At 36.4% G+C, this 16,907-nt stretch overlaps 1 protein-coding gene across 4 annotated transcripts in view; it reads right to left on the reverse strand.

The window, feature by feature from the left end:
- The window catches only part of FMN1 (formin 1), a 179,249-nt gene that overhangs the window by 138,258 nt on the left and 24,084 nt on the right, over positions 1-16,907 (reverse strand). The window lies entirely within an intron of this gene.

Below are 16,907 nucleotides of genomic sequence, written 5' to 3' on the forward strand. Positions count from 1 at the left end.
ATTAAATAATTCTATGCATCTGCACATAACTCCTGCATACAGAAAGTTCTGTATCTTTTTCAAACTCTGGTACACACTACCAACATGTGCAAATTCTCCTGTTTGTTCAAAGCACAACAGAATCGTATAAAGGGGGTACCAACTTTATTTTGACTCAGAAAAAAATTTTTTGTCCTTAAATTTTGTGTCTCAGATCTAGCATAAAAAAATGGGCTGCTTGTATTTCCCCCATATACAGACACAGACTGTGTGTAAGGTGCTTGAGTTTCTACCCCTGCCAAGGCTCTCTTACTGGTCATTATAAATGTGCTCATTACACACACATATTTCAGAGGTGGGTGTGAAGTATAAAACTAAACTAAGGAAGGTCCATAAACTGATTTGATGAACTTTTTACCATTGGCTGAACACAGCCTTAGTAGGGATGGTGCCAATCCACCTCAGTCCCTTAGACCAAGTGCATAAAAAGCAGGGTCTTTCAATTAGAGATGATACTTAAGATTTTACCTTCTCCAGTAAGCTGAAAACATAGTGTCAGCCTGGTTTTGGAATGGTTTAGGTACAAACAACCAGATTTAACAGGAGAGGTAAGAACAAAACCTGTCAGCCACGGGTGTACTCCTGCATATCATGCTGTGCAACCACTCAGCACTGTCCCTCCTGTTCACAACATTGCTGGTTTATTAGACCCCTCAAAATGTCTGTTTCTGCATGATAGCCTCCTCTTTAGCAATGAGAAAACCAATGAACTCCATGAAGTTAAAGTGTTCTCTGAAGTGTAATATCTGACATGAGATACATAACACCTCTTTTTATATTCTATAGGATATATACATATATCCTCTTATGTATATACTCTTTCATATGCACAGACACATCCATCTTGGAACATTTTACTGGAAACTTCAGATATTAGCACAATTCCTTGCTGCTGCATATCATAGCTTTGCATTACAAAAGCAGCCCTGGAAGACTTTAAGGCCAGATTTGATGGATCTCTGAGAACTTAGTGAAAAATATCCTTGACCATTACACTGGGGGGTGGAACTAGATGATCTTTATGGTCCTGTTCAATACAGGCCCTTCTCTGATTCTAACAATGGCACTTGCAATTTTGCCATTTTAAAAGCTTTATTTTCTTTTTCCCTAACTTTAAAAGATATTTTAAAAAGAGGCACTACGATTAGAATCTATATGTTTGCTTAAATATAGGATGATTTCAAACTTTCTGGTAGCTTACAGTTCAAATAATTTAGGTGCCACCCTGTATCAATAAGCATAGTAAAGTATAATACTTGATAAAATGACCAATAATCCAAAGTACAAGTCAGTTATTATTGTGTGAATGTACTATCTTTCAACTTATTCAGATGAAATCTCAGAGTGAGATCCTAAGAAAACACAGCATTTCTGCAGAAGAGCATTACATATATCTGTACACATTTTGAAATGATGCACTGTATATAATAAACTGTATCAAGATATTCAAACACAAGACAGCACATTTGAAGACATTCTCAGGTCCAGATGTGCTATCTTTTAGATCAGGGATCTAAAGAGATAATTGCTCTCTGACTTTCTGAGTCATTGGTTTTCTGTATATTTTTACACATTTGATAAAACATATATTTTGTTGGCCCTTATGCCATTATGTAAGTGTTGTGGTTTAACCTCAGCCAGCAACCAAATACCACACAGCAACCGTGTATCCAAAACATAGCCCTGTACCAGCCACTGTGAAGAAAATTAAGTTTACCCCAGCTAAAACCTACTCATTAAGTAATTTTGATATTTAGAAAGCTTTAAGATCAGAAATACAAATATTATTCTTTTAATATTGAATACAAATATTACATCTATAATAAGCTGAATAAAATGTATTGGTTGAATTTTGACCTTGTTTTTGTTGCACCATACAATTAGCCCAGTTACCTCTAGCCACCCCCCTTTACATTATTATGACATGGAAAATACAAAGGAAGTCCCAGGTAAGTGGAGAGGAGAAAGTAAAAATCACCATTTTTAAGATAACTGGATATTATTTGTATCGTGTTAACAAACCTATCATGACAGGTTTTGGTGCTTCTCCTGATTTCTGTCACAGATCACTGCTACAGTTCTTGTGGGTATCTACTGACTTTTCATCACAACAAAAATTGGAATCCTGTCATATAACCTATAAAAACCATATATGCTTTCATAAAATAAATTAATACAGCATTAAAATGCAAATATACACAGTAAAAAACAGGAAATACTGCCATTTTTATTCAATGCTCTTTGGGAATTCATTTTACCTTTGTAATTACCAATTCACTGGTTTTCCACCCTACTCACCAGCACCTCTAATACTTCAGTTTGCAGTTATTTTGGATCAATTATTTTTAGCTGTGTTGTTCAAGGTGTCTGTTCTATGTCAGCTACTGCTAAAGAGCATATTCATTTGCAGCAGTGATTTTTACCCATAATATGCTTACTCTGATCATTTCCATTGATTCATTAAGTGATACAGAGCAGTAGTAAGAAACCACAATCAGAATTTCTTCTTGCAGCAGTGGGTATTTCCCATACTTAACTGTGGCCCAGCTAAGAACAGTCAGCCTGGCAAATCCTTTCCGAGCCTCTAGAAAAACTAATACCTCCCTCAGCTGCAGAGATTCAGTTTTTGTCTAAATGTAATTTTATGCACCCTTATATTAATTTATGGTATTTTTGCTGATAACAACGAGACTCTCAAGTCTGTTACTAAGCCTCTATTCTCCACCCTCTATGTAATTACTACTTAATGTTCTGTTCTCTATGCATTTCTGCCAGTAGCTGATGATCGCTCTCCTCCCTGATCCAGTCCTCACCTGCACACACCATCAGCATTCAACCACTTCTATGGTAAAGGACCCATCCAATCCAGTAGACAGCGGAATATGAAAGGAGAACTTTAACCATCTCCCTACGTATTCTATTTTAAGCAAGTTCTTAAATGTTTGGCCATATTTTGCAGTGAAGTTCACCATTCTGTCAGCTCTGACAGATGGATTTTACTGCTACTTGCACTTATCTAGGAAACTTTTTCTTTTTAAAACTAGCAACCTACTGTAATCTGATTGTGCATTAAAAAAAAAAGTCATATATACTTTATGCATGCATTTGCAAACACGTGTATATATCATTGAATCATAGGCTAAATTTAGGCAGTTTTAAAATGCATATGTTTATCCTTAGCCATCTTAAATTAATTGACATAGTTTGTTTTTTTTTTTCCTGCTGAAAAAAATAAGGCTTTCAACAACGTTCCATTGCTATTCAAATTGTCTTCCAGGTTTTATAGTTTATACCACTTAGGAGTGCCTTCTCTGTGCTGATGTACAAAGAAGACTGCCCAAATACAGATCTGCTGCCATCTATTGTCCCAAGGGAATAGAAGACACAGCAATGTACATAAGGGAAGACTGAATATTTAATGCTTTTTTGGCAATTTTTACCATGCAGACTTTGTAAATGTAAGGAAACAACTTTTGAATGTTTTCACAAGTAAGACAGATGATGCACTCAAACCTGAGGGGTCCAGACAGGGTCTCATCATCAGACTGTGACAATAAATGGTACACCCAGGATTTCCTAAGCCCTCTAGTCCTATGCTGAATGTACATAATTATAAGGTAATTGCATCTGACTTTTTTTGTACAAATTGGTATTCTTGTCATACAAAGTCTTTTAAACACAAATTGTTACATTAGCAAACAGGCACATTAGATGCCATGTAGTACATTTCTGTTAGGTTGCTGTTCTGGAATACACAACTCTATGGAACACTTTCTGTGGGCAGACTCTCTGTTTGTACTTTCTCAGCTGTCAGGGAAAAAGAACTTGGGGGGAAAACATCAGCTTCTTAAGCTGCTTTTTTTTTTTTTTTCCTAGTTCAAGGAATTAGGATATCATGATATCCATTCCCTTCAGTACCTGGGGGGAAAACATCAGCTTCTTAAGCTTTTTTTTTTTTTTTTTTCCCCTAGTTCAAGGAATTAGGATATCATGATATCCATTCCCTTCAGTACATGGTTTGCTTAACCACAACTCACTTAACTCTCAGGCCAGTGTTTACACTGATTGCTTTTAGCTATGTTTCCTGACCACTATATATTAATATTTCAGTCACACTCCATTCTTTCTAGATTGCTTTGCCACATAGGATAAAAATAAAATGCTTATTCTTTTGTATGTTGATTCCTCTGTAATGTAATTCTGTTGCCTAGTTGATTGAATGTTATAAGCACTCTTATATGCATGAATAAAGAAACTGTGTTAATTACATACTTTATTCACTGCTTGCCTCTTGGACGAAGTGCAAAGAAGGTAAATAAAATTTAGATCTTTGTACACCATTTGGGAATGAGTCTCATTTGGGAATGAATGCCTGGTTTTGTGGACCTTTAGAGTTTTGGGCATCTTACATTTTAGGAAAAGAAAACCCTAACAAACAAAATAAATAACCAAATAGGTTTTTCAGCAAGTGAACCACAAAACTGAAACAGTCTAACTAAGAAGTTGCCTGTTTTGACAGTAGAAATGAACACTCTAAGCATCAGAACTGCATTTAGAGGGTTTAGAGTATTACTGACTTAAGAGAATGTTATTACTGCAGGGATTTAGCTCTTGCAAGACCTTAAGTCAGCAAATCACAGCACGTTACAGAGTCTTTAGTACACTACCTTATTCAAATAGATGAGGCTTGACCATTGTTATTGAGAGCACTGGTGGAACATGAAGATAAACTGAGTCAACATATTTTTTTTTTAATTATAAAAATAAAAAATATGCAGATCCTACCAAATTTTTTTTGCAGTGAGAGCCTCAAATTTCATGATCTATCCCTCTGATCTGACCTTTTCCTTTCTAAGCAGTAAAAGCTTTCTGATTTTTCCTCTTTAAAATGTCCCTTTTATTTTTGTTATTAGAGACACCAATGTATTAAATCTCAAATTAAAACAGCATTGGAAGTAGTCTCAGCAGTTTCAGATTCTGTGGTGAGATGATACTGCACAGTTCCATCCACATGCCATCTGTGGTACCTTATATCTGTTAGTATATAAAGACATTAACTCTGTATAAACATGTAAGTGATGCACTCGGTGTTCCTCTGTATGTAGCTGACACAGAGGACAAAAAGATTTGATTTTCTGGAGCTAAAGTCTACTATGAAGTTGAAGAAATACGAATAATTAGGGAAAAAATAAAATAAGTAGAAAGGGGATTCAAAAACCTAGAGGAAGCCCTCCTCCCTCCCTTTAAATTTTACATATTTCCTTAATGGGAAAGAAACAGAAGAAACCTGTTTGCTCTGGTAGAGACCCAAGAGAAGACTCAGCATCAATACAGTTCTTTCTGTTTTATTGGATAGAATGTAATAAGCATGTAGCTGTCTGTGCAGAAAAGGGAACATTGTGCATTATGTAGATGAATAAATCCTTTTTACACGAGGAAAACTCATAGTGCAAGGCTAGAGAAACTGGAAAATGACACTAAATGCCATCTCTGGGAATGAAGACATGTCATCTTTCCACCTAATTTATATAGTTTTTATTTAATCTGTATTGTAGCATGGGCAATTAATAGTATAAGCAGTTAGCAAAATCCTTGCTGAAGATTGCCTGCTTCCACAGTACATTTAGAAATTATTTTTGCATGATGACAAACCGTGGATTTTAAAAAGTAAATGTTAAGCCTGCTACTTGCTACATTGCTCTAACAAAGAAGCCTGAACGACACAGTCCTTAAATCACATCTCTCAGAGTGGTGAGTGCGGGAACAAAACCCTGCAGCAGCGACACCCTGCAGTGGTAGTTAAGGCCCTTGTAGTGCTCAGAAAGCCTAAAGCTCCTAAAGTACCAATATCCAAAACAATCAATCATTTAATGTCTTTTGCCTGTGTCCTCTTTCTTGTAAGTACAACTTAGTACAGCTAATAATGGAGAAAAAATGTGTGTCTTCAAATCCATACAATTGCTAACCAAAAAATTTATTGCCAAGTAAAATCAAGACCTCCCTCCCTTGCTAGCAAATAAAAATCAGTATGTTATTCTGAACTGTGAACTTGAAGAAGGGTATCTTCCTGTAGGAGGTGAAAAACTGTACGTAGCTTGATGTGAATGTCTATCATTAAAAGAAAGACAGCAAAAAGCAGTGAAAAGAAAGCTCTCTGGCCTAGAAAGTTTGTGTCAGCAACTACCAAATATAGAGATATGAAGGAAATCCAAAATACTTATGTTCTTGTGAAAAAGATCTGTGCAACTTCTCAATGCAGAGTATATCAACTGCAAAAGCATGTGATACAACTCAAAGCCTTTCAAAAATACTTCAGAATCAGCAGAAATCTAATAAAATTAGCAATATCTATCAAATCCTATACATTCCTTATATAAATTTAAATGGTTTGTATTAAAGTATCTTTTCATTTATTCTTTTCGTTTATTGTCACGGAATGTTATTAAGGGCTTACATTTACAGTAATTTATATACTTTATACTGCTTTTTTTCCTTCACCTCAATCTATTTGTTCTAGACAAAAATCTCCAATCTGTAAGACAGCAAACTCTAACACAAAAAATAAGAATACTTATCACTAACAGTGTAAAAAAACTAGTACAATTTAGATTAGGGAAAAAAACAAATCAAAGACGCAAAACAAAACCAAAGAAAAAGGCAAAATCATCAGCAGAAAGATGAGAGAACTATATTCAAGATCCAATGCTGTATCATCCAACATGTGCTTGAGAAACCTGAGGAACAGGAACTCTAGTAGCAAGTACAGAATGTATTTTCTGAATTAGGATACAGACCTGAAAGGTGCTGAGCCAGTTTGGCACCATCCAAGCCTACTGCTTTAGCACATACTCAAATTGAACGAGTTCAGTTACTGCACAAACAAGGAGCAAGACCTGCCTTGTCGCTTGCCAGCCGACTCCTGCTTTCAGATGCAAGAGGCCTCCAAGTGTTCCCAATTGGCACAACAAACAAAGAGCCAAAGATACTAAAAACCCCAAGAGCATATAACACAGGGAGCAATTGGCACCTCAGTGCAAATTCTCCATCTTCCACTATTCCCAAAGAAACTTCACGTGTCCACAGTCAAATGCCACAATCAATGTTCAGGCCAAGCTTCTGAGCTGCAATGCCCGGAACTTTTAGTGAAAGGTTCATTGTTAAATCCAAAGATCTTTAGTGCCCACAGTAACTTCTAGATGGGGGTAATACCCAAAGTATCTAGTTAAATCTAGTTAAATATCCAATCGGCATGTTTTAATTATACAACATTTCCCAAGTGAGCCTTTTACAGACATACAAATAGAAATACTATTAAAAAAAACATTAAAATACCTGACAATTCACATAAGTCTTTCTTAGTAAGCATATGTAAGTGTCTTGTGGGGATATAAAATAGATAATGATAATTTTCCAAAACCAGTTTACAACTGTTTACAACTTCATTAGCTGAAGTAATTTCTATGCAATCAGAACACACACCATATTTGTTATAGATTACTCTCAAAGCACGTAGCAAAAATGGAAGCATTCCTAATCCTGAAATTGTTGTTATGGGGAGTGTTTCACTGTGACTTTTTACAACGAGTTCTCTCATCTCTGGTATTAGCCAGTTAGCTAAAATAATGTGGAGGAGGAGACTGATGTTTAAACTTTTTATTCCTTATTTTGGTTAGCAAGATTTGACCTTGCAAGCAACAGTTTTTCAAAAGATTAGAAATCTGTAGCTAGTGCAACAAGGAAAATGAAGAGCTATATAGAAAAGCATTATTTTTCTCATGTGCTTTTTATAATATTTCTCCTTATACACTGGTTCTCGCTCTTAACCATAAGAAAGGCAAAGTCACCACCAAAAAGATTTTAATTGGTCATTACGTAAGTAAAAAACCACTGAAAGTAGGATTGATTTAAAATAATTTACATATTTTACCTTACACTTCAAAATTTTGAAAGTTGCCTAAAATAAGTTTTAACATCAATGCATCTACTTGTAGAGGTTACTTAGGCCAGCCACCTCTACATTGCATTAATGTCATTATACAAATATTTTAGTGCAAATATTAAGATTTGATATCATGAAGTATGGATAGAAATATGCAAAAGCACCAGAAGCAATAATCAAAGAACAGCCTGTATAATCAGGGACATTATCGACAGCAACAAAATTAATTAACACTGAGCATGTTATTTATAACTAGACCACGATTCATCAGTGAAAGACTACACTGCAATAACAGCGGAATGCAGGGAATGCACATGGCTCTTCCTTCTTCTCTTGGAATAACACTGCACTGCGTGGGACAGTCTTCTGCCTTTTATCCAACAGGAAGACACATAACAGCCCAAAATACACTGAAAATCAGGAAAACAGGATAATGGGCAGCAACCTTGCTTAACAGTCATTAAAAACAAAATACACAAGACTTTGCAGTGAAAGGATCACCTGTTTTATGACCAGTCTAGCAGAACCTGAGAGATGTAGTCAGGATTCGACAGCTAGTGTCTCCTTTTCTCTATAACCTTATTCCTAATGCTATCCAGACTGCTTTATGCATTACCTTGAGTGAGAATAGTAACATTCTGTGAATGTGCAGAATCAACCTGGACTATACCAAAGCCTTTGACACTGTATCCCACAGCATTCTCCTGGAAAAGCTGGCCGCCCATGGCTTGGATGGGTGCACTCATCACTGGGTAAATCACAGGCTGTATGACCACGCCCAGAGCAGTCATGAAGGAATTACATCCAGCTGGTGGCCGATGACAAGTGGTATTCTCTAGAGCTCAGAATTGGGGCCAGTCCTGTTAAACACATTTATAACAACCTGGATGAGGGGATCAAGTGCACTCTTAGACTGATTGCAGGCAACACCAAGTTGGGCAGAAGTGTTGATCAGCTGAAGGGTAACAGGGCTCTACAGAGAGATCTGGACAGGCTGGATCGATGGGCTGAGACCAATGGTGTGAGGTTCAACAAAGCCAAGTGCCATGTCCTGCACCTGGGTCACAGCAACCCCAGGCAGCTCTATAGGCTGGGAGAAGAGTGGCTGGAAAGCTGCCCAGCAGAAAAGGATTTTGGCCTATTGGTTAACAGCCATGACGAACTGATGATGACCCAGCCCGAACCAGATGCATCCTGTGCCCAGGTGGCCAAGAAGGCCAAAAGCATCCTGGGCTGTATCAGCAACAGTGTGGCCAGCAGAAGCAGGCAGTGAGTGTCCCCTGTACTCCACATTACTGGCACCGCACCTCAAGTCCCATGTTCAGTATTGGGCCCCTCACTACAAAAAGGACATTGAGGCTCTGGAGGGAGTCCAGGAAAGGGCAAAAGAGCTGGTGAAGCGTCTGGAGTACAAGTCTTGTGAGGAGCAGCTGAGAGAATTGGGGTTGTTTAGCCTGGAATAAAAGGGGAGATCTTATTGCTCCCTAGGACTGCATGAAAGGTGGTACTGGCAGGGTGGGGCTTGCTCCCTTCTCACAAGAAACAAGCAATAGGAGAAGAGGAAATGATTACAAGCTGCACCAGGGAAGAATTAGATTGGTTATTAGGAAAAAGTTCTTCATTGAAAAGGTTGTTAAGCATCAGAACCGGCTGTCCAATAAAGTGGTTGAGTCATCATTCCTGGAGGGTTTAAAAAATGTGTAGATGTGGCACTCACAGACATGGTTTAGTGGTGGACTTGGCAGTGCTGGGTTAATGGCTGGACTCAATGACCTTAGTGGTTTTTTTCAACCTAACTGAAACTGATTCTGTGATTCTAAATTAGTAAGTGAAAAATTGCATCCAGGACAAGTAAAATACATTTTTGCAACTGTAGGATTGTACAGTTCTGAGTCATTAAGGAATCTCCCTCCTCTTCTGCAAAAGCATCCACATTAATATTTACTTCCAATCCTAAAGAAATAAACAAGTCTGTCTGACAGCTAAAATAATTTGATAATTCATATCCCACAGATCTACAGCTATGTTATGTCACACATGCTGTGACAACGTTTTCTGCTTTACTAAGACAGAAAAAGAAAACAAGCAGTGAAGACCTTTCTGCAATGGTCAGATCTGAGTGGTAATATCTCAGCATGAGGACAGTAGCAAACAGAAAAAGATTACCTTAGCTCACACTCTGGCTAAGTCTGGCATTAGTACACCCCATGTCAGTATTGACAGGGTCATGTTGAACCTAAATCAGTCAACATTACATAAATTTTCAAAAGATTCAGCTGACCTTTTTGTAATTCAAGTATCCCTAAATGCCTTTTAGTGCATCATGAGCTTACAGAAACTCCTAACCCCTGCTATGCTTCTGTTAATGAAATACTATCCTTGTGAGGTTTGAAGCACTATCAATACATCTTATAGGCATAGACAGATTATACTGAATTTTATAGTCTTGGGCAGATTGGGTGACTGAGCAAAGGGAATTATCACCCATCCAGCAAATTTTCTGAGTTTTCACAAATGTCCAAGTCCTATTGCCAAAGAAAAAGATTCTGGATAGGATACAATTTTTGTATATGCTCACATTGAACTCTCCATTAAATAGGTTTTATCTTTACTGTAGCATTTATCTTTACCGTGACTCACAAATGGGCATCAATTCATCCAAAACCTGAGGAAAGCAGTATAACCATATTCACAGGGCACTGAGATATGTTTTTCACATTTCCAGTCAGCATTTGTATAAGAATTTGAGATGTGTCACTGACATTGCCCTATATTCTTCTTAGCTCCAAACTGAATTGGCAATACTGAACGGTCTACTTTACTTTTTTTTTAATATTATCTACTCTTTTATTTTATTTATGGCATTCCAAAGCTTCACTCACCTCAGCTAATTACAAGCTCACTGTATTAGACATTGGACAAGAAATCAGTTTAAAAAAATCCAATCCATCAGCTGTTTTCTTAATTAATTAATTTTTAAAAATTCTTTATTCCTTTTCCTTGGTACTTAGAAAATTTTAAGTCAGATTTAGTCCACAACCACTGGACAGTTTTTCCCATTTACAAAGCTTTTGAATATTCCTTACTTTCACAGATTTCACAAGAATTGAGAGGTGAACAGTACTTCTGAAAATAAATTATGCCACCTATAGAGATACTGTTACTTGTGAAAACATGGGGGTGTGAAGTGGCAATAGATTGCTTAAAGTATTTTAAACTTTCTTTGAATAAATTAAAGGTTCAAACTATTTCTCTTTTACATTTATGCTTTTCCTGGCATCTTGGATTTTTTTGTAAACAGGTACTGAGATGTACTCTACATGAACAGCATGTGAGCTCAAGATTAAATTACAGCGGCATCCATGAATGACTTCCCTTCAACTGCTAAAAACTGTTGCCAACTGATAATTCTGCATTCGAAGAAGATGGTGTACATTTACCATTTTCATTCCACTGTCAACATTTTGGTGCACTTCAGTTGGTATACACAAAAGAGAGAGAGAATAATCCAACCCTATCCAATCTTTTCAGCCACTCCGTTTTACAATCTCTATCATACATCTTGTCAGTTATCTTTAGGGCTTTTCTCCTAGGCCAAAGACAATTTTTTTGTACTTTAAAATATCCTGTTGTCCTTTCCTGAATACGACCCAGTTTTACCTCATACTTTTTGAGACAGAGAATGAGAACTGCAAGATATTTGAAGTGTGAGAGCACTAGATCTCAGGAAGTGGAATAATGTTTTTGGGGGTTACCTCTTCTCTAAAAATTCCCGACTTGCTTCTTTGAAATTTATTGAGTTTTCAACAAACATTTACAAGGGATTATCTGTCAAGATTCAAAGCTCTCATTGGTGGAAGAAAATGGCCAGCTTCATTTTATATGTGAAGTGAAATTGTAGGGGGTTTTTGTGCATGGCTTCCTATTTATTTCCTTTAAGTTCACCTGCCTTTTTCTACTCAGTAAATGCTTTCTACAGTTCTTCACAGCCCATCTCCCCAAATATCGTGAAATAATTATCATTGACTAGAGCAGTATTCCTCACCCTCAGAGAGGTCAGGCTGGATATTAGGGTATGTATCCCCAGGCATAGAAACATTGATTTTACAGCTAGTGGTGAAGACTAACTGGGACTTGGTTAACTCTTGGGATAAAGAGGGGAAGAAAGGCAAACAGCACAGTGGAGGAGGTTTCAGAAGTCAGGAGGATATATGCTACTTTAGAACAGCTACCTCTCAACATCACTCATTTCCTTTATTTTACAGTGTGATTTGGTATACGACTGGCTAATTATAGGAATCTTAAAACTGCAGAGCAGAAATGATGCAAAAAAAAAGAGCTAGAACTTTAGTAGTTACCACCTACATTTCTTTTTAATACTGTCTGTATTTATTCATATTTTAACAAGTATCTGCCAAAATGACAAGTAACATTTCACAGTCTCAACTCTGACACATCTACATGTTAAAACTAGCCAAATTTGGAGACAGCTTTTAATTTTCTTTAAAGTACTTTTTTGGGAAAGACATTTTTTCAGTGTATGGCTGTTTGCATAATGTCTGCAAGATACTATGTGCATGTTCAATAACACTTGTTTGTCAAAATAACTGTATAAATAACCAGAAGAAGCCACAAGCATCTCACCTTTATCAAGGCTTTCTTGAACTCAAAATGTTCTATTACAAAACAAAAGAAAACACTCTTCATTATGTAACCTAGACCTTTTGATTGGCCTCAGTTTGGTCAGGCAAAACAAAGCCTTAGATGTCTAAGTACCTAACAAGTGATCCTCTTAATCCACTAGAATATATTTCTGTCATTCAATCCACTTTTGCAAGTGTTTTATGTAGTTATATTACACTACTGAGGAAAAAAATAAGCTGTATTCTTTTGAAAGTTCAGAGCCTAATTAAAAGGTGGCTCATTAGCCAAATGGATTTTTGTCACATGAAATTTTTCACTGGGTTGCTAATGAACCAGATATAAATACCAGTCACTACTGCAATCCAGCAACCTCAAGGCTGCCAGTATTATTACATTTACTTTAAATATAAAATTACAACTTTGCAAGTGTGGGCCACCTAGCATATAATTCTGTTTTGGAAAGCATTCCTATTTAAATCAATCATAGGCATATGCTCTCTGTCATGCTTTGAGTTAAGCCTGCATTCAGTGCTGTTCTTGAAAAGGGTGGGTCTCTCTTTCAAGGCACACAGATAACATATGCCATTCTGCAGAACACACTGTAGCAATGTGACAGAGAAATGCTATTGGACATTTTTCTGATTCATATGAAAGATACACTTCCTATTTTAAAATTCTTTCATCTTTGACATATAGATGCCAAAGGAACCAAATGAAAAGCATAACTTCTTTTTATTTCTGGGCTCACTGTTCTGCTGTAACAGTAAACCTGTTATGCAGATTCTGCACACTGGCTGAAGACCTCTAAGGTTTGTCCTCCTGAACCCTATACTTGTGTCACCAAGAAGTACAATTAGTTTCACTTCATCAATTTTCCTGCCAGGATAAAAAAAAGGGGGATGCTGTACCTGTGGACTGAGGACCATAAAATAATTTTCCAGAAAATCCCAACATAGTCTGTTAAGTTTTATGGTTAAAAGTCAAATGAAATGCCTTACTGCACTGACACAGAGACAATGACTGAATTATACTTAAGTAGACATGTAATACAGAAATAGAGGTAGTTCCCAGGAGAAAGAATACAGAGTTAAACAGAGTTCAAATTTTAGAACAAAGACTACAAAGCACCAAAATGTATTATGAGTGTCTAGACCCAAATTAAAATGCATTTTTAAATTTTTTTTTTTTCTGAAGGAATAAATCCATTTTTTAATAGTTTGGCTAGATGAAGTTAACATTGTTGCAATAAAAAGCTGAAACATCATTTACAATACAATTATTTGGACTTGGTTGCCTAAATGAATGTTAGATGCCAAAATTAATTTACCCCAGTCCACAAAGGTGTGGATCATTCCAGGTCACATTTGCCAGTTCTGTGTCTGTGCCTCAGACACCCCCAGGGCACCTAAAAGTGTGCTTTTTCCATTCTGCACAATTTTGCATCCATTCCAAAGATCTTGTGCAATAAGGACGTAGCATTCAGCATTCCTTCCTTTCATTTGTGAAATTATCTTACAGGTAATTACCCAGCATATTGAAAAGGGTGGCAGAGATCTTCTTGTGTGAACAAGCAAAGTATGAGCTTGTTTCAAAAGGTGCAGATAGGAGAGTGCAAGTCAGATGAAGGAGAAAAGTAATGGAAATGAAGGAGACATGATGAAGGGTTGTGGGAGTGTTTTAAGGATGACTGCTGAGTAAGAAAGCAAAGCAGCATGCTACTATACAAGAGAATGGGTGCAAATATTTCCATGACTATTCAAAGTCATGACTATTTAAATATTAGTATCATTAGATGTTGTTTTTAGCAGCCAAAGCTGCTAAAGCAGACCTGAATTCCAAGAAACCTTTCATTTGTTCCACTGGAACACCCAGCTGTCATCTCCATTTGCACATTTAACATCAATTTCAATGAATTACACATAAGAGAATTCAACCCTCTGATGACAGAGCCGCAACTTACTTTACAAAGTTAATTGAACCTCCTTTTATGCTCAGTCTCACTGGCCATCCACATTATTAATGCCTCAAGCCCAGGCTATGTCACAGCCTTGCTGGTCGCCTGGAATCCCCTTTGAGCCTGTAGTCACACCTAACCCACACGAGCACAGCTTCAGCTCCTTGCTCTGTGCCACAAGAATGGAATGACTGCAACCCACTGGTGAGAGAAGCTGTGTGGCACCAGCCATGCCACAGGGATTTTGACAGATGTATGAAGTCTGTGCAGACATATCTTAGCAACTGCAACTCTGCAAGAATTCTTCAGGCTCAGGCTTCTCTTTGAACTGCCTGAGTATCCATCCAGTGAGTCTCGTAGACCAAACTGGAAAAGCAGTGGGTGGCTAGTGTGGGCTAGACATGCCATGCAAACACACCCTATGTGACTCCTCTCATACAAAGCATCTGCATGACTATAAGTGAAATACAATTACACAGAGGGGAAAAAAATAGGACTAGAAAGTCAATTTGTATGGTTAGAAATATCACGGATGATAGGAGAAAAATTTCTTACTTATTTAATTTACTTAAAAAAACCCCCAACTTCTGCCTGTTTTCAATAAAAAAACATTTCACTTTGGAGGAGTTACAAAAGTAAGTCTTCTCACTGTACTTATCTGTCTCAAAGGTATCTCTTCAACAGAAGAGAGATCTCTAGCAAAGTGTCACCCTGGAAATCTGAAATACCTTTTAACTACAACTCATCTTCTGCAAGCCTTTGAATAAAGCCTTCAAATTCAAAGTTCTTACAAGAAACCAAAATCTGAATAGAATGGAAACAAACCTTTGTTTTGGTTGCAAGATGAAATAGTTTAAATGTTATCCAATCACTTTGATGAAAAGGACTTGACTTATTCAATGCCTGATGAGATGAAAAATAGGGCTCTTTAGACTAATTAGTTATGGCCTCTTTTACTAATCCACAGATTGGAGAAAAACTCTCAATGTGGATTAAGACTGATAAACCAAGCAACAAAAGTTAGGATTTTTTTCCCCCGTGATATAAGTAAAACATTCAAATGGAACACTGCCATTCACACTAAACATAATATGACAAGATAGAAACCTGAAGCTAAAAGGTAAGAGATTTTTGAAAAAGTGAAAAACTGAAAAAGTATATCCTAACATGTTTCTTCTCATCTTTGGATGACAAACATCTTTCATTCTTGCCTAAGTATAACTTGCATAGATAAGTATAAAGGTGGAATAAAAATTAATCACAAGAAAAAAACATGTAACCAATTCCTGGGTATTTATACAGTGCTATTTATCTTTCTTATAATACTGAACACTATGGTTGCACTATGTGTCAGATTTAAAGAATAATCTGTTGTAGTAAACTAGTACAAAAATTATTAGGCCCATATCCCGTGAAAGAAGCATATGAAAGGAAATTAGTTTTAAAAAGCACAATAAGTAAGTACTTAGATTTTGCACAAGACTGTTCTTTTACCCTATGCAAAAAGATGCATTGCCATCTTCTGTTCTTGGTATATTAGTTGGTGTTTATTATTCACCTGGATAATAATATTCAGAAGGCTGCTACTTCTGGAAAAAAATTTGTTTTGGGTTTTCTTTGTTTTAAATTTTATTTCCATGAAAGCTGTCATTTTCCAAAAAGAAGAAAAAATCTGAGTGGCACGACTTTGTATAACTGTCAAATACATGCTCAAGGTTGAACTGTAATGCCTATTGGAAAATGTACAAGTAACTGTATATAAATTATATTACTTTAATATAAAATGTATATAAATGTATAACTGTAATTATATTTTAATATGCATTGATTTAAAAACGTATACTGTCAAAAATTGAGTTGTCTTTATTTTAATAACTTTTTCAATACATTTTCCATACTTGAATACTTTAATTTATTAAGATAAAACAAATGCAACTTTGAAAAATCAGAAATTAGTGAACATATGTTCAAGTTTACAATGTATTGATAACTACATTACTGACAAAAATATATACTCGAGAAGAAAGAGAAGATAACTTCTAAATTTTAGTTATTGTGAGATGAAATGGCTCAATGCCAGCTGCTTTACAGGCCATATACATATATGTTTTAGATAAAATCAACACAGAAAAAAACACCCCCAAAATTTTACTTTCTCCAACAAACTTAATAAAGATTTAGATTTCACTTATGCAACAGTAACTATCAGGCTCAAGTATACATTAACAAAATGTAAGTTGAGGGACTAAAAACCACTGACTTCAGTGCTGCATAAAATAAAAGAAGCCATTTTTTGAGTAATTGCTCCAAACATCTTGGAATGACTACTGC

Source organism: Passer montanus, unplaced genomic scaffold (assembly GCF_014805655.1).
Source record: "Passer montanus isolate IOZ18808 unplaced genomic scaffold, ASM1480565v1 scaffold18, whole genome shotgun sequence".
Classification (NCBI taxonomy): Eukaryota; Metazoa; Chordata; class Aves; order Passeriformes; family Passeridae; genus Passer; species Passer montanus.